Here is a 24,826-nt window from a genome sequence, read left to right as displayed (position 1 = left end):
CTAGTGAGCGCTATACACAGACTAGTGAGCGCTATATACAGACTAGTGAGCGCTATACACAGACTAGTGAGCGCTATATACAGACTAGTGAGCGCTATACACAGACTAGTGAGCGCTATATACAGACTAGTGAGCGCTATACACAGACTAGTGAGCGCTATACACAGACTAGTGAGCGCTATACACAGACTAGTGAGCGCTATACACAGACTAGTGAGCGCTATACACAGACTAGTGAGCGCTATACACAGACTAGTGAGCGCTATACACAGACTAGTGAGCGCTATAACAGACTAGTGAGCGCTATAACAGACTAGTGAGCGCTATAACACAGACTAGTGAGCGCTATACACAGACTAGTGAGCGCTAATACACAGACTAGTGAGCGCTATACACAGACTAGTGAGCGTTATACACAGACTAGTGAGCGCTATACAGACTAGTGAGCGCTATACACAGACTAGTGAGCGCTATACACAGACTAGTGAGCGCTATAACAGACTAGTGAGCGCTATACACAGACTAGTGAGCGCTATACACAGACTAGTGAGCGCTATACAGACTAGTGAGCGCTATACACAGACTAGTGAGCGCTATACAGACTAGTGAGCGCTATACACAGACTAGTGAGCGTTATACACAGACTAGTGAGCGCTATACACAGACTAGTGAGCGCTATATACAGACTAGTGAGCGCTATACACAGACTAGTGAGCGCTATACACAGACTAGTGAGCGTTATACACAGACTAGTGAGCGCTATACACAGACTAGTGAGCGCTATAACAGACTAGTGAGCGCTATACACAGACTAGTGAGCGCTATACACAGACTAGTGAGCGCTATACACAGACTAGTGAGCGTTATACACAGACTAGTGAGCGCTATACACAGACTAGTGAGCGCTATATACAGACTAGTGAGCGCTATACACAGACTAGTGAGCGCTATATACAGACTAGTGAGCGCTATACACAGACTAGTGAGCGCTATATACAGACTAGTGAGCGCTATACAGACTAGTGAGCGCTATACAGACTAGTGAGCGCTATACACAGACTAGTGAGCGCTATACACAGACTAGTGAGCGCTATACACAGACTAGTGAGCGCTATACACAGACTAGTGAGCGCTATACACAGACTAGTGAGCGCTATACACAGACTAGTGAGCGCTATACAGACTAGTGAGCGCTATACACAGACTAGTGAGCGCTATACACAGACTAGTGAGCGCTATACACAGACTAGTGAGCGCTATACACAGACTAGTGAGCGCTATACACAGACTAGTGAGCGCTATACAGACTAGTGAGCGCTATACACAGACTAGTGAGCGCTATACACAGACTAGTGAGCGTTATACACAGACTAGTGAGCGCTATACACAGACTAGTGAGCGCTATATACAGACTAGTGAGCGCTATATACAGACTAGTGAGCGCTATACACAGACTAGTGAGCGCTATATACAGACTAGTGAGCGCTATACACAGACTAGTGAGCGTTATACACAGACTAGTGAGCGCTATACAGACTAGTGAGCGCTATACACAGACTAGTGAGCGCTATACACAGACTAGTGAGCGCTATACACAGACTAGTGAGCGCTATAACAGACTAGTGAGCGCTATACAGAATAGTGAGCGCTATACACAGACTAGTGAGCGCTATACAGACTAGTGAGCGCTATACACAGACTAGTGAGTGCTATACACAGACTAGTGAGCGCTATACACAGACTAGTGAGCGCTATACAGACTAGTGAGCGCTATACAGACTAGTGAGCGCTATACACAGACTAGTGAGCGCTATACACAGACTAGTGAGCGCTATACACAGACTAGTGAGCGCTATACAGACTAGTGAGCGCTATACACAGACTAGTGAGCGCTATACAGACTAGTGAGCGCTATACACAGACTAGTGAGCGCTATAACAGACTAGTGAGCGCTATACACAGACTAGTGAGCGGTATACAGACTAGTGAGCGCTATACACAGACTAGTGAGCGCTATACAGACTAGTGAGCTCTATACACAGACTAGTGATCGTTATACACAGACTAATGAGCGGTATACAGACTAGTGAGCGCTATACACAGACTAGTGAGCGCTATACAGACTAGTGAGCGCTATACACAGACTAGTGAGCGCTATACACAGACTAGTGAGCGCTATACAGACTAGTGAGCGCTATACACAGACTAGTGAGCGCTATACAGACTAGTGAGCTCTATACACAGACTAGTGAGCGTTATACACAGACTAGTGAGCGCTATACACGGACTAGTGAGCGCTATACACAGACTAGTGAGCGCTATACACAGACTAGTGAGCGCTATACACAGACTAGTGAGCGTTATACACAGACTAGTGAGCGCTATACACAGACTAGTGAGCGCTATACACAGACTAGTGAGCGCTATACACAGACTAGTGAGCGCTATACACAGACTAGTGAGCGCTATACACAGACTAGTGAGCGCTATACACAGACTAGTGAGCGCTATACAGACTAGTGAGCGCTATACACAGACTAGTGAGCGCTATACACAGACTAGTGAGCGCTATATACAGACTAGTGAGCGCTATATACAGACTAGTGAGCGCTATACAGACTAGTGAGCGCTATACACAGACTAGTGAGCGTTATACACAGACTAGTGAGCGCTATACACGGACTAGTGAGCGCTATACACAGACTAGTGAGCGCTATACACAGACTAGTGAGCGCTATATACAGACTAGTGAGCGCTATACACAGACTAGTGAGCGCTATATACAGACTAGTGAGCGCTATACAGACTAGTGAGCGCTATACAGACTAGTGAGCGCTATACACAGACTAGTGAGCGCTATACACAGACTAGTGAGCGCTATACACAGACTAGTGAGCGCTATACACAGACTAGTGAGCGCTATACACAGACTAGTGAGCGCTATACACAGACTAGTGAGCTCTATACACAGACTAGTGAGCGCTATACACAGACTAGTGAGTGCTATACACAGACTAGTGAGCGCTATACACAGACTAGTGAGCGCTATACACAGACTAGTGAGCGCTATACACAGACTAGTGAGCGCTATACAGACTAGTGAGCGCTATGCACAGACTAGTGAACGCTATACACAGACTAGTGAGCGTTATACACAGACTAGTGAGCGCTATACACAGACTAGTGAGCGCTATATACAGACTAGTGAGCGCTATATACAGACTAGTGAGCGCTATACACAGACTAGTGAGCGCTATACAGACTAGTGAGCGCTATACACAGACTAGTGAGCGTTATACACAGACTAGTGAGCGCTATACAGACTAGTGAGCGCTATACACAGACTAGTGAGCGCTATACACAGACTAGTGAGCGCTATACACAGACTAGTGAGCGCTATACAGACTAGTGAGCGCTATACAGAATTGTGAGCGCTATGCACAGACTAGTGAGCGCTATACAGACTAGTGAGCGCTATACACAGACTAGTGAGTGCTATACACAGACTAGTGAGCGCTATACAGACTAGTGAGCGCTATGCACAGACTAGTGAGCGCTATACAGACTAGTGAGCGCTATACAGACTAGTGAGCGCTATACAGACTAGTGAGCGCTATACACAGACTAGTGAGCGCTATACAGACTAGTGAGCTCTATACACAGACTAGTGAGCGCTATACAGATATAGCTCGATAGACACAGACTAATGAGCGGTATATAGTGCAGACTAGTGAGCGCTATACACAGACTAGTGAGCGCTATACAGACTAGTGAGCTCTATACACAGACTAGTGATCGTATACACAGACTAGTGAGCGCTATACAGACTAGTGAGCGCTATACACAGACTAGTGAGCGCTATACAGACTAGTGAGCTCTATACACAGACTAGTGATCGTTATACACAGACTAGTGAGCGCTATACAGACTAGTGAGCGCTATACACAGACTAGTGAGCGCTATACAGACTAGTGAGCTCTATACACAGACTAGTGATCGTATACACAGACTAGTGAGCGCTATACACGGACTAGTGAGCGCTATACACAGACTAGTGAGCGCTATACAGACTAGTGAGCGCTATACACAGACTAGTGAGCGTATATACACAGACTAGTGAGCGCTATACACAGACTAGTGAGCGCTATACAGACTAGTGAGCGCTATACACAGACTAGTGAGCGCTATACACAGACTAGTGAGCGCTATACACAGACTAGTGAGCGCTATACACAGACTAGTGAGCGCTATACAGACTAGTGAGCGCTATACACAGACTAGTGAGCGTTATACACAGACTAGTGAGCGCTATAACAAGACTAGTGAGCGCTATATACAGACTAGTGAGCGCTATACAGACTAGTGAGCTCTATACACAGACTAGTGATCGTTATACACAGACTAGTGAGCGCTATACACGGACTAGTGAGCGCTATACACAGACTAGTGAGCGCTATACAGACTAGTGAGCGCTATACAGACTAGTGAGCGCTATACACAGACTAGTGAGCGCTTACAGACTAGTGAGCGCTATACACAGACTAGTGAGCGCTATACACAGACTAGTGAGCGCTATACAGACTAGTGAGCGCTATACACAGACTAGTGAGCGCTATACACAGACTAGTGAGCGCTATACAGACTAGTGAGCGCTATACACAGACTAGTGAGCGCTATACACAGACTAGTGAGCGCTATACACAGACTAGTGAGCGCTATACACAGACTAGTGAGCGCTATACACAGACTAGTGAGCGCTATACACAGACTAGTGAGCGCTATACACAGACTAGTGAGCGCTATACAGACTAGTGAGCGCTATACACAGACTAGTGAGCGTTATACACAGACTAGTGAGCGCTATATACAGACTAGTGAGCGCTATGCACAGACTGCTGTTGTCTTGGTGAGATTGTATATGGGCACCTACATTGGGCACATACATTGGGCACATACAATGAACTCATACATTGGGCACATACATTGGGCACATACATTGAACTCATACATTGGGCACATACATTGGGCACATACATTGAACTCATACATTGGGCACATACATTGGGCACTTACATTGGGCACTTACATTGAACTCATACATTGGGCACATACATTGGGCACATACATTGAACTCATACATTGGGCACATACATTGGGCACTTACATTGGGCACATACATTGAACTCATACATTGGGCACATACATTGAACTCATACATTGGGCACATACATTGGGCACATACATTGAACTCATACATTGGGCACATACATTGGGCACTTACATTGGGCACTTACATTGAACTCATACATTGGGCACTTACATTGGGCACTTACATTGAACTCATACATTGGGCACATACATGGGGTACATACATGGGGCACATACATTGAACTCATACATTGGACACATACATTGGGTACATACATGGGGTACATACATGGGGCACATACATTGGGCACATACATTGGGTACATACATTGGGCACATACATTGGGTAAATACATTGGGAACAAACATTGAACTCATACATTGGGCACATACATTGGGTACATACATGGGGTACATACATGGGGCACATACATTGGGCACATACATTGGGTACATACATTGGGCACATATATTGGGTACATACATTGGGTAAATACATTGAGCACAAACATTGAACTCATACATGGGACACATACATTGGGCACATACATTGGGCACATACATTGAACTCATACATTGGGTACATACATTGGGCACATACATTGGGCACTTACATGGGACACATACATTGGGCACATACATTGGGCACATACATTGGGCACTTACATGGGACACATACATTGGGCACATACATTCGGCACATATATTGGGCACATACATTGGGTACATACATTGGGCACATACACTGAGCACATACATTGGGTACATACATTGGGTAAATACATTGGGCACAAACATTGAACTCATACATGGGACACATACATTGGGTACATACATTGAACTCATACATTGGGCACATACATTGGGTACATACATTGAACTCATACATTGGGCACATACATTGGGTACATACATTGGGTAAATACATTGGGCACAAACATTGAACTCATACATTGGGCACATACTTTGGACACATACATTGGGCACATACATTGAACTCATACATTGGGTACATACATTGGGCACATACATTGGGCACATACATTGGGTAAATACATTGGGCACAAACATTGAACTCATACATGGGACACATACATTGGGCACATACATTGAACTCATACATTGGGCACATACATTGGGTACATACATTGGGCACATACATTGGGTACATACATTGGGCACATACATTGAACTCATACATGGGGCACATACACTGAGCACATACATTGGGTACATACATTGGGTAAATACATTGGGCACAAACATTGAACTCATACATGGGACACATACATTGGGTACATACATTGAACTCATACATTGGGCACATACATTGGGTACATACATTGAACTCATACATTGAACTCATACATTGGGCACATACATTGAACTCATACATGGGGCACATACATGGGGCACATACATTGAACTCATACATGGGACACATACATTGGGGACATACATGGGGCACATACATTGGGCACATACATTTGGCACATTCATTGGGTACATACATTGAACTCATACATTGGGCACATATATTGGGTACATACATGGGGCACATACATTGGGCACATACATTGGGCACATACATTGGGTACATACATTGGGCACATACATTGGGCACATACATTGGGTACATACATTGGGTAAATACATTTGGCACATACATTGAACTCATACATGGGACACATACATTGGGCACATACATTGAACTCATACATTGGGCACATACATTGGGTACATACATTGAACTCATACATTGGGCACATACATTGGGTACATACATTGAACTCATACATTGGGTACATACATTGGGCACATACATTGGGCACATACATTGGGTACATACATTGGGTAAATACATTTGGCACATACATTGAACTCATACATGGGACACATACATTGGGTACATACAATGAACTCATACATTGGGCACATACATTGGGTACATACATTGGGTAAATACATTGGGCACAAACATTGAACTCATACATTGGGCACATACATTGGGCACATACATTGGGCACATACATTGGGCACATACATTGGGCACATACATTGATCTCATACATTGGGCACATACATTGGGCACATACATTGGGCACATACATTGGGCACATACATTGGGCACATACATTGGGCACATACATTGGGCACATACATTGGGCACATACATTGAACTCATACATTGGGCACATACATTGGGCACATACATTGGGCACATACATTGGGCACATACATTGAACTCATACATTGGGCACATACATTGGGCACATACATTGGGCACATACATTGGGCACATACATTGGGCACATACATTGGGCACATATATTGGAGAGGTTGCCCATTCTGGCTGTAGGTACCCTGACAGACAGGGGTATCAGCGAGGGCAATAGGAGACATATCCATAAGGAACACTGTGCTGGTTTGTGGATCTCTGCCGAGCAGATGTGCCCCAGGAACCTCCCGTTGATGTATTGGGTCAGCAGAACTGTCTGCAGATGTCTCTCATGATTTGGGCTTTTGTGCTGTCCCAGTGAGAGAGAGAGAGAGAGAGAGAGAGAGAGAGAGAGAGAGAGAGAGAGTGCCACTCAACTACTGGCCCCCTGATTGGTGCAACCTACTCCAACCTACATACAATTTTGCTGAACCTCGTTCTTTTCATGTATGTTAGTGCCCGGTACCTCTCAGCCCCCCCTCCTGTTTGTGCCCCCTCCCCACCAAGCACCCAAATTGGGGGTGGCCCTGGGCTCTCTGGGTAAGGGAATGAGCCCCCCTCCTGTTTGTGCCCCCTCCCCACCAAGCACCCAAAGGGGGGGTGGCCCTGGGCTCTCTGGGTAAGGGATTGAGCCCCCCTCCTGCTTGTGCCCCCTACCCATCCAGCACCCAAATTGGGGGTGGCCCTGGGCTCTCTGGGTAAGGGAATGAGCCCCCCTCCTGCTTGTGCCCCCTCCCCACCAAGCACCCAAATTGGGGGTGGCCCTGGGCTCTCTGGGTAAGGGAATGAGCCCCCCTCCTGCTTGTGCCCCCTCCCCACCAAGCACCCAAATTGGGGGTGGCCCTGGGCTCTCTGGGTAAGGGAATGAGCCCCCCTCCTGCTTGTGCCCCCTCCCCACCAAGCACCCAAATTGGGGGTGGCCCTGGGCTCTCTGGGTAAGGGAATGAGCCCCCCTACTGCTTGTGCCCCCTCCCCACCAAGCACCCAAATTGGGGGTGGCCCTGGGCTCTCTGGGTAAGGGAATGAGCCCCCCTCCTGCTTGTGCCCCCTCCCCACCAAGCACCCAAAGGGGGGGGGTGGCCCTGGGCTCTCTGGGTAAGGGAATGAGCCCCCCTCCTGCTTGTGCCCCCTCCCCACCAAGCACCCAAATTGGGGGTGGCCCTGGGCTCTCTGGGTAAGGGAATGAGCCCCCCTACTGCTTGTGCCCCCTCCCCACCAAGCACCCAAATTGGGGGTGGCCCTGGGCTCTCTGGGTAAGGGAATGAGCCCCCCTCCTGCTTGTGCCCCCTCCCCACCAAGCACCCCAAATTGGGGGTGGCCCTGGGCTCTCTGGGTAAGGGAATGAGCCCCCCTCCTGCTTGTGCCCCCTCCCCACCAAGCACCCAAATTGGGGGTGGCCCTGGGCTCTCTGGGTAAGGGAATGAGCCCCCCTCCTGCTTGTGCCCCCTCCCCACCAAGCACCCAAAGGGGGGGGGTGGCCCTGGGCTCTCTGGTTAAGGGAATGAGCCCCCCAGTCCCGGGGCCACAGGGGTCGCTCGGAGATGTAGGAAACCTACAGATTTGCAGTTGGCAGATGCCTGTGGCCCCGGCGCTTATCGCAGAATCAGGCGAGTAACTGGTTAGACTGGAAATCCCAATCCCCCAGTCACGGAGGCGTCCGGCCCCAATTTATCACTTCCCTTTGTCACTTTATCATTTCCCCCCATCACACAAAAAAATGCACTAAAACCTGAAATCGCAAATATTCCCACAGTCATCATGTACCGGGGGGGGGGGGGGGGGGGGTTTATGTACTGCCCCCTGACCCTCAGCAACCAATCACAGCTGCACAGATGGTCAGCGAGAAATATGGGCCAAACCTCCAGCTGATCCAAAGAAGATGGAAATGCCCCCCTTAGTATGGTCACTGCCCCATATGCCCCCCATAGTATGGTCACTGCCCCATATGCCCCCCTTAGTATGGTCACTGCCCCATATGCCCCCCATAGTATGGTCACTGCCCCATATCTCCCCTTAGTATGGTCATTGTCCCATATCTCCCCTTAGTATGGTCATTGTCCCATATCTCCCCTTAGTATGGTCACTGCCCCATATCTCCCCTTAGTATGGTCACTGCCCCATATCTCCCCTTAGTATGGTCATTGTCCCATATGCCCCCCATAGTATGGTCACTGCCCCATATGCCCCCCTTAGTATGGTCACTGCCCCATATGCCCCCCTTAGTATGGTCATTGCCCCATATCTCCCCTTAGTATGGTCACTGCCCCATATCTCCCCTTAGTATGGTCATTGTCCCATATCTCCCCTTAGTATGGTCACTGCCCCATATCTCCCCTTAGTATGGTCATTGTCCCATATCTCCCCTTAGTATGGTCATTGTCCCATATCTCCCCTTAGTATGGTCATTGTCCCATATCTCCCCTTAGTATGGTCACTGCCCCATATGCCCCCCTTAGTATGGTCACTGCCCCATATGCCCCCCATAGTATGGTCACTGCCCCATATGCCCCCCTTAGTATGGTCACTGCCCCATATGCCCCCCTTAGTATGGTCACTGCCCCATATGCCCCCTTAGTATGGTCACTGCCCCATATGCCCCCCCATAGTATGGTCACTGCCCCATATGCCCCCCATAGTATGGTCACTGCCCCATATGCCCCCCTTAGTATGGTCATTGCCCCATATCTCCCCTTAGTATGGTCATTGTCCCATATCTCCCCTTAGTATGGTCACTGCCCCATATGCCCCCCTTAGTATGGTCACTGCCCCATATGCCCCCCTTAGTATGGTCACTGCCCCATATGCCCCCCTTAGTATGGTCACTGCCCCATATGCCCCCCTTAGTATGGTCACTGCCCCATATGCCCCCTTAGTATGGTCACTGCCCCATATGGCCCCCCTTAGTATGGTCATTGCCCCATATCTCCCCTTAGTATGGTCATTGTCCCATATCTCCCCTTAGTATGGTCACTGCCCATATGCCCCCCTTAGTATGGTCACTGCCCCATATGCCCCCCTTAGTATGGTCATTGCCCCATATCTCCCCTTAGTATGGTCACTGCCTCATATGCCCCCCTTAGTATGGTCATTGCCCCATATCTCCCCTTAGTATGGTCACTGCCTCATATCTCCCCTTAGTATGGTCACTGCCCCATATGCCCCCCTTAGTATGGTCATTGTCCCATATCTCCCCTTAGTATGGTCACTGCCCCATATGCCCCCTTAGTATGGTCATTGTCCCATATCTCCCCTTAGTATGGTCACTGCCCCATATGCCCCCCTTAGTATGGTCACTGCCCCATATGCCCCCTTAGTATGGTCATTGTCCCATATCTCCCCTTAGTATGGTCACTGCCCCATATGCCCCCTTAGTATGGTCACTGCCCCATATGCCCCCTTAGTATGGTCATTGTCCCATATCTCCCCTTAGTATGGTCACTGCCCCATATGCCCCCCTTAGTATGGTCACTGCCCCATATGCCCCCCTTAGTATGGTCACTGCCTCATATCTCCCCTTAGTATGGTCATTGCCCCATATGCCCCCCTTAGTATGGTCACTGCCCCATATGCCCCCTTAGAATGGTCACTGCCCCATATCCCCCCCTTAGTATGGTCACTGCCCCATATGCCCCCCTAAGTATGGTCATTGCCCCATATCTCCCCTTAGTATGGTCATTGCCCCATATCTCCCCTTAGTATGGTCACTGCCCCATATGCCCCCCATAGTATGGTCACTGCCCCATATGCCCCCCTTAGTATGGTCACTGCCTCATATGCCCCCCTTAGTATGGTCACTGCCCCATGCCCCCCTTAGTATGGTCACTGCCCCCATATGCCCCCCTTAGTATGGTCACTGCCCCATATGCCCCTCTTAGTATGGTCACTGCCCCATATACCCCCCTTAGTATGGTCACTGCCCCATATGCCCCCCTTAGTATGGTCATTGTCCCATATCTCCCCTTAGTATGGTCACTGCCCCATATGCCCCTTAGTATGGTCACTGCCTCATATGCCCCCCTTAGTATGGTCACTGCCCCATATGCCCCTCTTAGTATGGTCACTGCCCCATATACCCCCCTTAGTATGGTCACTGCCCCATATGCCCCCTTAGTATGGTCATTGTCCCATATCTCCCCTTAGTATGGTCACTGCCCAATATGCCCCCCTTAGTATGGTCACTGCCCCATATGCCCCCCTTAGTATGGTCACTGCCTCATATCTCCCCTTAGTATGGTCATTGCCCCATATGCCCCCCTTAGTATGGTCACTGCCCCATATGCCCCCCTTAGAATGGTCACTGCCCCATATCCCCCCCTTAGTATGGTCACTGCCCCATATGCCCCCCTAAGTATGGTCATTGCCCCATATCTCCCCTTAGTATGGTCATTGCCCCATATCTCCCCTTAGTATGGTCACTGCCCCATATGCCCCCCATAGTATGGTCACTGCCCCATATGCCCCCCTTAGTATGGTCACTGCCTCATATGCCCCCCTTAGTATGGTCACTGCCCCATATGCCCCCCTTAGTATGGTCACTGCCCCATATCTCCCCTTAGTATGGTCACTGCCCCATATGCCCCCCTTAGTATGGTCATTGCCCCATATGCCCCCCTTAGTATGGTCACTGCCTCATATGCCCCCCTTAGTATGGTCACTGCCCCATATGCCCCCCTTAGTATGGTCACTGCCCCATATCTCCCCTTAGTATGGTCACTGCCCCATATGCCCCCCTTAGTATGGTCACTGCCCCATATGCCCCCCCTTAGTATGGTCACTGCCTCATATGCCCCCCTTAGTATGGTCACTGCCCCATATGCCCCCCTTAGTATGGTCACTGCCCCATATCTCCCCTTAGTATGGTCACTGCCTCATATGCCCCCCTTAGTATGGTCACTGCCCCATATGCCCCCCTTAGTATGGTCACTGCCTCATATGCCCCCCTTAGTATGGTCACTGCCCCATATGCCCCCCTTAGTATGGTCACTGCCTCATATGCCCCCCTTAGTATGGTCACTGCCCCATATGCCCCCCTTAGTATGGTCACTGCCCCATATCTCCCCTTAGTATGGTCACTGCCTCATATGCCCCCCTTAGTATGGTCACTGCCCCATATGCCCCCCCTTAGTATGGTCACTGCCTCATATGCCCCCCTTAGTATGGTCACTGCCTCATATGCCCCCCTTAGTATGGTCACTGCCCCATATGCCCCCCTTAGTATGGTCACTGCCTCATATGCCCCCCTTAGTATGGTCACTGCCCCATATGCCCCCCTTAGTATGGTCATTGCCCCATATCCCCCCTTAGTATGGTCACTGCCCCATATGCCCCCCTTAGTATGGTCACTGCCCCATATCCCCCTTTAGTATGGTCACTGCCCCATATGCCCCCCTTAGTATGGTCATTGCCCCATATGCCCCCCTTAGTATGGTCATTGCCCCATATCCCCCCTGCCTCTCTACACCCAGTATCAGGGTGCTATATTTGTGTACAATTCCTGCCCCCCCTGCCTCTCACTCCCAGCTCTTTATTCCCTGCACAGAAACATGTGTATCCCAGAGATTTCCCCCCATTGTCTCTCTGCCTTTCTGGGTGGGGGTCGCGCTTGGCAGGGAATGTGCAGGGCCCAGATACCAGGAGTGAATCCCCCAGGAGGAATCAGGGGTACAATATGGTCCTGACAGCGCTTGTTCCAGGAATGATGGATAATCCTGGGCCCCCTGTGCCCCCCCCCCTCGCTGGCAAAATCAGGGAAATCTCAGGAAATTATAAGCCTTTCTCCTATTAACCAGCAAATTCTGTGAAATCCTCTATATGAGTGCGACCCAATGGCACCCTGTGCCCATCTGAATGGTATTTGTGGGTCAAGCGGTTCCCACTCACTGACAGAAAGCAATGAATTCCAGACCCCCCCCCCCACCCAGTGGTCCTGCCCGAGAGGAGCCAAGGGAAACGATTCATTTTTTGTTGTATTGGGCAAAACTAGATGATCCCTGGCTCAAAGTCCCCCAGTGTATAATGTCCCACTGCCCCCCAGTGTACAATGTCCCACTGACCCCCAGTGTATAATGTCCCACTGACCCCCAGTGTATAATGTCCCACTGCCCCCCAGTGTATAATGTCCCACTGACCCCCAGGGTATAATGTCCCACTGACCCCCAGGGTATAATGTCCCACTGACCCCCAGGGTATAATGTCCCACTGATCCCCAGTGTATAATGTCCCACTGACCCCCAGTGTATAATGTCCAACTGACCCCCAGTGTATAATGTCCAACTGACCCCCAGTGTATAATGTCCAACTGACCCCCAGTGTATAATGTCCCACTGACCCCCAGTGTATAATGTCCCACTGACCCCCAGTGTATAATGTCCCACTGACCCCCAGTGTATAATGTCCAACTGACCCCCAGTGTATAATGTCCAACTGACCCCCAGTGTATAATGTCCCACTGACCCCCAGTGTATGATGTCCCACTGACCCCCAGTGTATAATGTCCAACTGACCCCCAGTGTATAATGTCCCACTGACCCCCAGTGTATAATGTCCAACTGACCCCCAGTGTATAATGTCCCACTGACCCCCAGTGTATAATGTCCCACTGACCCCCAGTGTATAATGTCCCACTGCCCCCCAGTGTATAATGTCCAACTGACCCCCAGTGTATAATGTCCAACTGACCCCCAGTGTATAATGTCCAACTGACCCCCAGTGTATAATGTCCAACTGACCCCCAGTGTATAATATCCCACTGACCCCCAGTGCATAATGTCCAACTGACCCCCAGTGTATAATGTCACACTGACCCCCAGGGTATAATGTCCCACTGACCCCCAGTGTATAATGTCCCACTGAACCCCAGTGTATAATGTCCAACTGACCCCCAGTGTATAATGTCCCACTGACCCCCAGTGTATAATGTCCCACTGACCCCCAGTGTATAATGTCCCACTGACCCCCAGTGTATAATGTCCAACTGACCCCCAGTGTATAATGTCCCTCTGACCCCAGTGTATAATGTCCCTCTGACCCCCAGTGTGTAATGTCCCACTGACCCCCAGTGTGTAATGTCCCACTGACCCCCAGTGTATATTGTCCCACTGACCCCCAGTGTATATTGTCCCACTGACCCCCAGTGTATATTGTCCCACTGACCCCCAGTGTATATTGTCCCACTGACCCCCAGTGTATAATGTCCCACTGACCCCCAGTGTATAATGTCCCACTGACCCCCAGTGTATATTGTCCCACTGCCCCCCAATGTATAATGTCCAACTGCCCCCAGTGTATAATGTCCCACTGACCCCAGTGTATAATGTCCAACTGCCCCCCAGTGTATAATGTCCAACTGCCCCCAGTGTATAATGTCCCACTGCCCCCCAGTGTATAATGTCCCACTGCCCCCCAGTGTATAATGTCCCACTGCCCCCCAGTGTATAATGTCCCACTGCCCCCAGTGTATAATGTCCAACTGACCCCCAGTGTATAATGTCCCACTGCGCCCAGTGTATAATGTCCAACTGACCCCCAGTGTATAATGTCCCACTGACCCCCAGGGTATAATGTCCCACTGACCCCCAGTGTATAATGTCCCACTGACCCCCAGTGTATAATGTCCCACTGCCCCCCTGTGTATAATGTCCAACTGACCCCCAGTGTATAATGTCCCACTGCCCCTCAGGGTATAATGTCCAACTGACCCCCAGTGTATAATGTCCCACTGCCCCCCAGGGTATAATGTCCCACTGACCCCCAGTGTACAATGTCCCACTGCCCCCAGGGTATAATGTCCCTCTAACCCCCAGTGTATAATGTCCCACTGACCCCCAGTGTATAATGTCCCACTGACCCCCAGTGTATAATGTCCCACTGCCCCCAGTGTATAATGTCCACTGACCCCCAGTGTATAATGTCCCACTGACCCCCAGTGTATAATGTCCATTGCCCCCCAGTGTATAATGTCCCACTGACCCCCAGTGTATAATGTCCCACTGCCCCCCAGTGTATAATGTCTCACTGGCCCCCAGTGTATAATGTCCCACTGACCCCCAGTGTATAGTGTCCCACTGACTCCCAGAGTATAATGTCCAACTGACCCCCAGTGTATAATGTCCAACTGACCCCCAGTGTATAATGTCCCACTGACCCCCAGTGTATAATGTCCCACAGACCCCCAGAGTATAATGTCCAACTGACCCCCAGTGTATAATGTCCCACTGACCTATAATGTCCCACTGCCCCCCAGGGTATAATGTCCCACTGCCCCCCAGTGTATAATGTCCCACTGACCCCCAGTGTATAATGTCCCACTGCCCCCCAGTGTATAATGTCCCACTGACCCCCAGAAATATGGGAACATCTTGTCATAAATGTCCAGAGAATGTCAGCATATAATAATACAGATACACTATAGCTACTTCCTGCTCAGGGGAGCCCTGTGTCCCTGTGTCCCTCCCAGTCACTTCCCCTACTGGGTTTCTGTTGTTACTTCCTGCTCAGGGGAGCCCTGTGTCCCTCCCAGTCACTTCCCCTACTGGGTTTCTGTTGTTACTTCCTGCTCAGGGGAGCCCTGTGTCCCTCCCAGTCACTTCCCCTACTGAGTTTCAGTTGTTACTTCCTGCTCAGGGGAGCCCTGTGTCCCTCCCAGTCTCTTCCCCTACTGGGTTTCTGTTGTTACTTCCTGCTCAGGGGAGCCCTGTGTTCCTCCCAGTCTCTTCCCCTACTGGGTTTCTGTTGTTACTTCCTGCTCAGGGAAGCCCTGTGTTCCTCCCAGTCTCTTCCCCTACTGGGTTTCTGTAGTTACTTCCTGCTCAGGGGAGCCCTGTGTCCCTCCCAGTCACTTCCCCTACTGGGTTTCTGTTGTTACTTCCTACTCAGGGGAGCCCTGTGTCCCTCCCAGTCACTTCCCCTACTGAGTTTTCTGTTGTTACTTCCTGTGAGCCCTGTGTCCCTCCCAGTCACTTCCCCTACCGAGTTTCTGTTGTTACTTCCTGCTCAGGGGAGCCCTGTGTCCCTCCCAGTCTCTTCCCCTACTGGGTTTCTGTTTTTACTTCCTGCTCAGGGGGCCCTGTGTCCTTTCCTGTGAGCCCTGTGCCCCTCCCAGTCACTTCCCCCACTGGGTTCTGTTGTTACTTTCTGCTCAGGGGAGCCCTGTGTCCCTTCCTGTGAGCCCTGTGCCCCTCCCAGTCTCTTCCCCTACTGGGTTTCTGATGTTACTTCCTGCTCAGGGGAGCCCTGTGTCCCTCCCAGTTACTTCCCCCACTGGGTTCTGTTGTTACTTCCTGTGAGCCCTGTGCCCCTCCCAGTCACTTACCCCACTGGGTTCTGTTGTTACTTCCTGTGAGCCCTGTGCCCCTCCCAATCACTTCCCCCACTGGGTTCTGTTGTTACTTCCTGTGAGCCCTGTGTCCCTCCCAGTCACTTCCCCCACTGGGTTCTGTAGTTACTTCATGTGAGCCCTGTGTCCCTCCCAGTCACTTCCCCCACTGGGTCCTGATGTTACTTCCTATGAGCCCTGTGTCCCTCCCAGTCACTTCCCCCCCTGGGTCCTGTTGTTACTTCCTGTGAGCCCTGTGTCCCTCCCAGTCACTTCCCCCCCTGGGTTCTGTTGTTACTTCCTGTGAGCCCTGTGTCCCTCCCAGTCACTTCCCCCCCCCCCCGGGTCCTGTTGTTACTTCCTGTGAGCCCTGTGTCCCTCCCAGTCACTTCCCCCCTGGGTTCTGTTGTTACTTCCTGTGAGCCCTGTGTCCCTCCCAGTCACTTCCCCCCCCCCCCCGGGTCCTGTTGTTACTTCCTGTGAGCCCTGTGTCCCTCCCAGTCACTTCCCCCCCTGGGTTCTGTTGTTACTTCCTGTGAGCCCTGTGTCCCTCCCAGTCATTTCCCCAACCCTGGGTTCTGTTGTTACTTCCTGTGAGCCCTGTGTCCCTCCCAGTCACTTCCCCTCCTGGGTTCTGTTGTTACTTCCTGTGAGCCCTGTGTCCCTCCCAGTCACTTCCCCCCCTGGGTCCTGTTGTTACTTCCTGTGAGCCCTGTGTCCCTCCCAGTCACTTCCCCCCCTGGGTTCTGTTGTTACTTCCTGTGAGCCCTGTGTCCATCCCAGGCACTTTCCCCACTGGGTCCTGATGTTACTTCCTGTGAGCCCTGTGTCCCTCCCAGTCACTTCCCCCCCTTGGTCCTGTTGTTACTACCTGTGAGCCCTGTTTCCCTCCCAGTCACCCCCCCCCCCCTGGGTTCTGTTGTTACTTCCTGTGAGCCCTGTGTCCCTCCCAGTCACTTTCTCCACTGGGTTCTGTTGTTACTTCCTGTGAGCCCTGTGTCCCTCCCAGTCACTTCCCCTCCTGGGTCCTGTTGTTACTTCCTGTGAGCCCTGTGTCCCTCTCAGTCACTTCCCCCACTGAGTTCTGTTGTTACTTCCTGTGAGCCCTGTGTTCCTCCCAGTCACTTCCCCCACTGAATCCTGATGTTACTTCCTGTGAGCCCTGTGTCCCTCCCAGTCACTTCCCCCCCTTGGTCCTGTTGTTACTTCCTGTGAGCCCTGTGTCCCTCCCAGTCACTTCCCCCCTGGGTCCTGTTGTTACTTCCTGTGAGCCCTTTGTCCCTCCCAGTCACATCCCCTCCTGGGTTCTGTTGTTACTTCCTGTGAGCCCTGTGTCCCTCCCAGTCACTCCCCCCCCCTGGGTTCTGTTGTTACTTCCTGTGAGCCCTGTGTCCCTCCCAGTCACTTCCCCCCCTGGGTTCTGTTGTTACTTCCTGTGAGCCCTGTGTCCCTCCCAGTCACTTCCCCCCTGGGTTCTGTTGTTACTTCCTGTGAGCCCTGTGTCCCTCCCAGTCACTTCCCCTCCTGGGTTCTGTTGTTACTTCCTGTGAGCCCTGTGTCCCTCCCAGTAACTTCCCGACCTGGGTTCTGTTGTTACTTCATGTGAGCCCTGTGTCCCTCCCAGTCACTTCCCCCACTGAGCTCTGTTGTTACTTCCTGTGAGCCCTGTGTCCCTCCCAGTCACTTCCCCCACTGGGTCCTGATGTTACTTCCTGTTAGCCCTGTGTCCCTCCCAGTCACTTCCCCCACTGGGTCCTGATGTTACTTCCTGTGAGCCCTGTGTCCCTCCCAGTCACTTCCCCCCCTGGGTCCTGTTGTTACTTCCTGTGAGCCCTGTGTCCCTCCCAGTCACTTCCCCCCCTGGGTTCTGTTGTTACTTCCTGTGAGCCCTGTGTCCCTCCCAGTCACTTCCCCCCCCCCTGGGTCCTGTTGTTACTTCCTGTGAGCCCTGTGTCCCTCCCAGTCAGTTCCCCCACTGGGTTCTGTTGTTACTTCCTGTGAGCCCTGTGTCCCTCCCAGTCACTTCCCCCACTGGGTTCTGTTGTTACTTCCTGTGAGCCCTGTGTCCCTCCCAGTCACTTCCCACACTGAGCTCTGTTGTTACTTCCTGTGAGCCCTGTGTCCCTCCCAGTCACTTCCCCCACTGGGTCCTGTTGTTACTTTCCTGTGAGCCCTGTGTCCCTCCCAGTCACTTCCCCCCCTAGGTCCTGATGTTACTTCCTGTAAGCCCTGTGTCCCTCCCAGTCACTTCCCCCTTGGATCCTGTTGTTACTTCCTGTGAGCCCTTTGTCCCTCCCAGTCACTTCCCCCCCTGGGTTCTGTTTTTACTTCCTGTGAGCCCTGTGTCCCTCCCAGTCACTCCCCCCCCTGGGTTCTGTTGTTACTTCCTGTGAGCCCTGTGTCCCTCCCAGTCACTTCCCCCCCTGGGTTCTGTTGTTACTTCCTGTGAGCCCTGTGTCCCTCCCAGTCACTTCCCCCCTGGGTTCTGTTGTTACTTCCTGTGAGCCCTGTGTCCCTCCCAGTCACTTCCCCCCCTGGGTTCTGTTGTTACTTCCTGTGAGCCCTGTGTCCCTCCCAGTCACTTCCCCTCCTGGGTTCTGTTGTTACTTCCTGTGAGCCCTGTGTCCCTCCCAGTAACTTCCCGTCCTGGGTTCTGTTGTTACTTCATGTGAGCCCTGTGTCCCTCCCAGTCACTTCCCCCACTGAGCTCTGTTGTTACTTCCTGTGAGCCCTGTGTCCCTCCCAGTCACTTCCCCCACTGGGTCCTGATGTTACTTCCTTTTAGCCCTTTGTCCCTCCCAGTCACTTCCCCCACTGGGTCCTGATGTTACTTCCTGTGAGCCCTGTGTCCCTCCCAGTCACTTCCCCCCCTGGGTCCTGTTGTTACTTCCTGTGAGCCCTGTGTCCCTCCCAGTCACTTCCCCCCCTGGGTTCTGTTGTTACTTCCTGTGAGCCCTGTGTCCCTCCCAGTCACTTTTCCCCCCCTGGGTCCTGTTGTTACTTCCTGTGAGCCCTGTGTCCCTCCCAGTCAGTTCTCCCACTGGGTTCTGTTGTTACTTCCTGTGAGCCCTGTGTCCCTCCCAGTCACTTCCCCCACTGGGTTCTGTTGTTACTTCCTGTGAGCCCTGTGTCCCTCCCAGTCACTTCCCACACTGAGCTCTGTTGTTACTTCCTGTGAGCCCTGTGTCCCTCCCAGTCACTTCCCCCACTGGGTCCTGTTGTTACTTCCTGTGAGCCCTGTGTCCCTCCCAGTCACTTCCCCCCCTAGGTCCTGATGTTACTTCCTGTGAGCCCTGTGTCCCTCCCAGTCACTTCCCCCTTGGATCCTGTTGTTACTTCCTGTGAGCCCTGTGTCCCTCCCAGTCACTTCCCCCCCTGGGTTCTGTTTTTACTTCTTGTGAGCCCTGTGTCCCTCCCAGTCACATCCCCCCTGGGTTCTGTTGTTACTTCCTGTGAGCCCTGTGTCCCTCCCAGTCACTTCCCCTCCTGGGTTCTGTTGTTACTTCCTGTGAGCCCTGTGTCCCTCCCAGTCACTTCCCGTCCTTGGTTCTGTTGTTACTTCCTGTGAGCCCTGTGTCCCTCCCAGTCACTTCCCGTCCTGGGTTCTGTTGTTACTTCCTTTGAGCCCAGTGTCCCTCCCAGTCACTTCTCCCCCTGGGTTCTGTTGTTACTTTCCTGTGAGCCCTGTGTCCCTCCCAGTCACTTCCCCTCCTGGGTTCTGTTGTTACTTCCTGTGAGCCCTGTGTCCCTGCCAGTCACTTCCCCCCCTGGGTCCTGTTGTTACTTCCTGTGAGCCCTGTGTCCCTCCCAGTCACTTCCCCCCCTGGGTTCTGTTGTTAGTTCCTGTGAGCCCTGTGTCCCTCCCAGTCACTTCCCCCACTGGGTCCTGATGTTACTTCCTGTGAGCCCTGTGTCTTTCCCAGTCATTTCCCCCCCTGGGTCCTGTTGTTACTTCCTGTGAGCCCTGTGTCCCTCCCAGTCACTTCCCCCCCTGGGTCCTGTTGTTACTTCCTTTGAGCCCTGTGTCCCTCCCAGTCACTTCCCCTCCTGGGTTCTGTTGTTACTTCCTGTGAGCCCTGTGTCCCTCCCAGTCACTTCCCCCCCTGGGTTCTGTTGTTACTTCCTGTGAGCCCTGTGTCCCTCCCAGTCACTTCCCCTCCTGGGTTCTGTTGTTACTTCCTGTGAGCCCTGTGTCCCTCCCAGTCATTTCCCCAACCCTGGGTTCTGTTGTTACTTCCTGTGAGCCCTGTGTCCCTCCCAGTCACTTCCCCTCCTGGGTTCTGTTGTTACTTCCTGTGAGCCCTGTGTCCCTCCCAGTCATTTCCCCAACCCTGGGTTCTGTTGTTACTTCCTGTGAGCCCTGTGTCCCTCCCAGTCACTTCCCCTCCTGGGTTCTGTTGTTACTTCCTGTGAGCCCTGTGTCCCTCCCAGTCACTTCCCCCACTGGGTTCTGTTGTTACTTCCTGTGAGCCCTGTGTCCCTCCCAGTCACTTCCCACACTGAGCTCTGTTGTTACTTCCTGTGAGCCCTGTGTCCCTCCCAGTCACTTCCCCCACTGGGTCCTGTTGTTACTTCCTGTGAGCCCTGTGTCCCTCCCAGTCACTTCCCCCCCTAGGTCCTGATGTTACTTCCTGTGAGCCCTGTGTCCCTCCCAGTCACTTCCCCCTTGGATCCTGTGTTACTTCCTGTGAGCCCTTTGTCCCTCCCAGTCACTTCCCCCCCTGGGTTCTGTTTTTACTTCCTGTGAGCCCTGTGTCCCTCCCAGTCACTCCCCCCCCCCCGGGTTCTGTTGTTACTTCCTGTGAGCCCTGTGTCCCTCCCAGTCACTTCCCCTCCTGGGTTCTGTTGTTACTTCCTGTGAGCCCTGTGTCCCTCCCAGTCACTTCCCCCCTGGGTTCTGTTGTTACTTCCTGTGAGCCCTGTGTCCCTCCCAGTCACTTCCCCCCCTGGGTTCTGTTGTTACTTCCTGTGAGCCCTGTGTCCCTCCCAGTCTCTTCCCCTCCTGGGTTCTGTTGTTACTTCCTGTGAGCCCTGTGTCCCTCCCAGCAACTTCCCGTCCTGGGTTCTGTTGTTACTTCATGTGAGCCCTGTGTCCCTCCCAGTCACTTCCCCCACTGAGCTCTGTTGTTACTTCATGTGAGCCCTGTGTCCCTCCCAGTCACTTCCCCTCCTGGGTTCTGTTGTTACTTCCTGTGAGCCCTGTGTCCCTCCCAGTAACTTCCCGACCTGGGTTCTGTTGTTACTTCATGTGAGCCCTGTGTCCCTCCCAGTCACTTCCCCCACTGAGCTCTGTTGTTACTTCCTGTGAGCCCTGTGTCCCTCCCAGTCACTTCCCCCACTGGGTCCTGATGTTACTTCCTGTTAGCCCTGTGTCCCTCCCAGTCACTTCCCCCACTGGGTCCTGATGTTACTTCCTGTGAGCCCTGTGTCCCTCCCAGTCACTTCCCCCCCTGGGTCCTGTTGTTACTTCCTGTGAGCCCTGTGTCCCTCCCAGTCACTTCCCCCCCTGGGTTCTGTTGTTACTTCCTGTGAGCCCTGTGTCCCTCCCAGTCACTTCCCCCCCTGGGTTCTGTTGTTACTTCCTGTGAGCCCTGTGTCCCTCCCAGTCAGTTCCCCCACTGGGTTCTGTTGTTACTTCCTGTGAGCACTGTGTCCCTCCCAGTCACTTCCCCCACTGGGTTCTGTTGTTACTTCCTGTGAGCCCTGTGTCCCTCCGAGTCACTTCCCACACTGAGCTCTGTTGTTACTTCCTGTGAGCCCTGTGTCCCTCCCAGTCACTTCCCCCACTGGGTCCTGTTGTTACTTCCTGTGAGCCCTGTGTCCCTCCCAGTCACTTCCCCCCTAGGTCCTGATGTTACTTCCTGTGAGCCCTGTGTCCCTCCCAGTCACTTCCCCCTTGGATCCTGTTGTTACTTCCTGTGAGCCCTTTGTCCCTCCCAGTCACTTCCCCCCCTGGGTTCTGTTTTTACTTCCTGTGAGCCCTGTGTCCCTCCCAGTCACTCCCCCCCCCTGGGTTCTGTTGTTACTTCCTGTGAGCCCTGTGTCCCTCCCAGTCACTTCCCCCCCTGGGTTCTGTTGTTACTTCCTGTGAGCCCTGTGTCCCTCCCAGTCACTTCCCCCCTGGGTTCTGTTGTTACTTCCTGTGAGCCCTGTTTCCATCCCAGTCACTTCCCCCCCTGGGTTCTGTTGTTACTTCCTGTGAGCCCTGTGTCCCTCCCAGTCACTTCCCCCACTGGGTTCTGTTGTTACTTCCTGTGAGCCCTGTGTCCCTCCCAGTAACTTCCCGTCCTGGGTTCTGTTGTTACTTCATGTGAGCCCTGTGTCCCTCCCAGTCACTTCCCCCACTGAGCTCTGTTGTTACTTCCTGTGAGCCCTGTGTCCCTCCCAGTCACTTCCCCCACTGGGTCCTGATGTTACTTCCTTTTAGCCCTTTGTCCCTCCCAGTCACTTCCCCCACTGGGTCCTGATGTTACTTCCTGTGAGCCCTGTGTCCCTCCCAGTCACTTCCCCCCCTGGGTCCTGTTGTTACTTCCTGTGAGCCCTGTGTCCCTCCCAGTCACTTCCCCCCCTGGGTTCTGTTGTTACTTCCTGTGAGCCCTGTGTCCCTCCCAGTCACTTTTCCCCCCCTGGGTCCTGTTGTTACTTCCTGTGAGCCCTGTGTCCCTCCCAGTCAGTTCTCCCACTGGGTTCTGTTGTTACTTCCTGTGAGCCCTGTGTCCCTCCCAGTCACTTCCCCCACTGGGTTCTGTTGTTACTTCCTGTGAGCCCTGTGTCCCTCCCAGTCACTTCCCACACTGAGCTCTGTTGTTACTTCCTGTGAGCCCTGTGTCCCTCCCAGTCACTTCCCCCACTGGGTCCTGTTGTTACTTCCTGTGAGCCCTGTGTCCCTCCCAGTCACTTCCCCCCCCTAGGTCCTGATGTTACTTCCTGTGAGCCCTGTGTCCCTCCCAGTCACTTCCCCCTTGGATCCTGTTGTTACTTCCTGTGAGCCCTGTGTCCCTCCCAGTCACTTCCCTCCCTGGGTTCTGTTTTTACTTCTTGTGAGCCCTGTGTCCCTCCCAGTCACTTCCCCCCTGGGTTCTGTTGTTACTTCCTGTGAGCCCTGTGTCCCTCCCAGTCACTTCCCCTCCTGGGTTCTGTTGTTACTTCCTGTGAGCCCTGTGTCCCTCCCAGTCACTTCCCGTCCTTGTTTTGTTGTTACTTCCTGTGAGCCCTGTGTCCCTCCCAGTCACTTCCCGTCCTGGGTTCTGTTGTTACTTCCTTTGAGCCCAGTGTCCCTCCCAGTCACTTCTCCCCCTGGGTTCTGTTGTTACTTCCTGTGAGCCCTGTGTCCCTCCCAGTCACTTCCCCTCCTGGGTTCTGTTGTTACTTCCTGTGAGCCCTGTGTCCCTGCCAGTCACTTCCCCCCCTGGGTCCTGTTGTTACTTCCTGTGACCCCTGTGTCCCTCCCAGTCACTTCCCCCCCTGGGTTCTGTTGTTAGTTCCTGTGAGCCCTGTGTCCCTCCCAGTCACTTCCCCCACTGGGTCCTGATGTTACTTCCTGTGAGCCCTGTGTCTTTCCCAGTCATTTCCCCCCTGGGTCCTGTTGTTACTTCCTGTGAGCCCTGTGTCCCTCCCAGTCACTTCCCCCCCCTGGGTCCTGTTGTTACTTCCTTTGAGCCCTGTGTCCCTCCCAGTCACTTCCCCTCCTGGGTTCTGTTGTTACTTCCTGTGAGCCCTGTGTCCCTCCCAGTCACTTCCCCCCCTGGGTTCTGTTGTTACTTCCTGTGAGCCCTGTGTCCCTCCCAGTCACTTCCCCTCCTGGGTTCTGTTGTTACTTCCTGTGAGCCCTGTGTCCCTCCCAGTCATTTCCCCAACCCTGGGTTCTGTTGTTACTTCCTGTGAGCCCTGTGTCCCTCCCAGTCACTTCCCCTCCTGGGTTTCTGTTGTTACTTCCTGTGAGCCCTGTGTCCCTCCCAGTCATTTCCCCAACCCTGGGTTCTGTTGTTACTTCCTGTGAGCCCTGTGTCCCTCCCAGTCACTTCCCCTCCTGGGTTCTGTTGTTACTTCCTGTGAGCCCTGTGTCCCTCCCAGTCACTTCCCCCACTGGGTTCTGTTGTTACTTCCTGTGAGCCCTGTGTCCCTCCCAGTCACTTCCCACACTGAGC

Source organism: Xenopus tropicalis, chromosome 9, assembly GCF_000004195.4.
Source record: "Xenopus tropicalis strain Nigerian chromosome 9, UCB_Xtro_10.0, whole genome shotgun sequence".
NCBI classification, from domain to species: Eukaryota; Metazoa; Chordata; class Amphibia; order Anura; family Pipidae; genus Xenopus; species Xenopus tropicalis.
Note: the sequence above shows the minus strand (reverse complement) of the source record.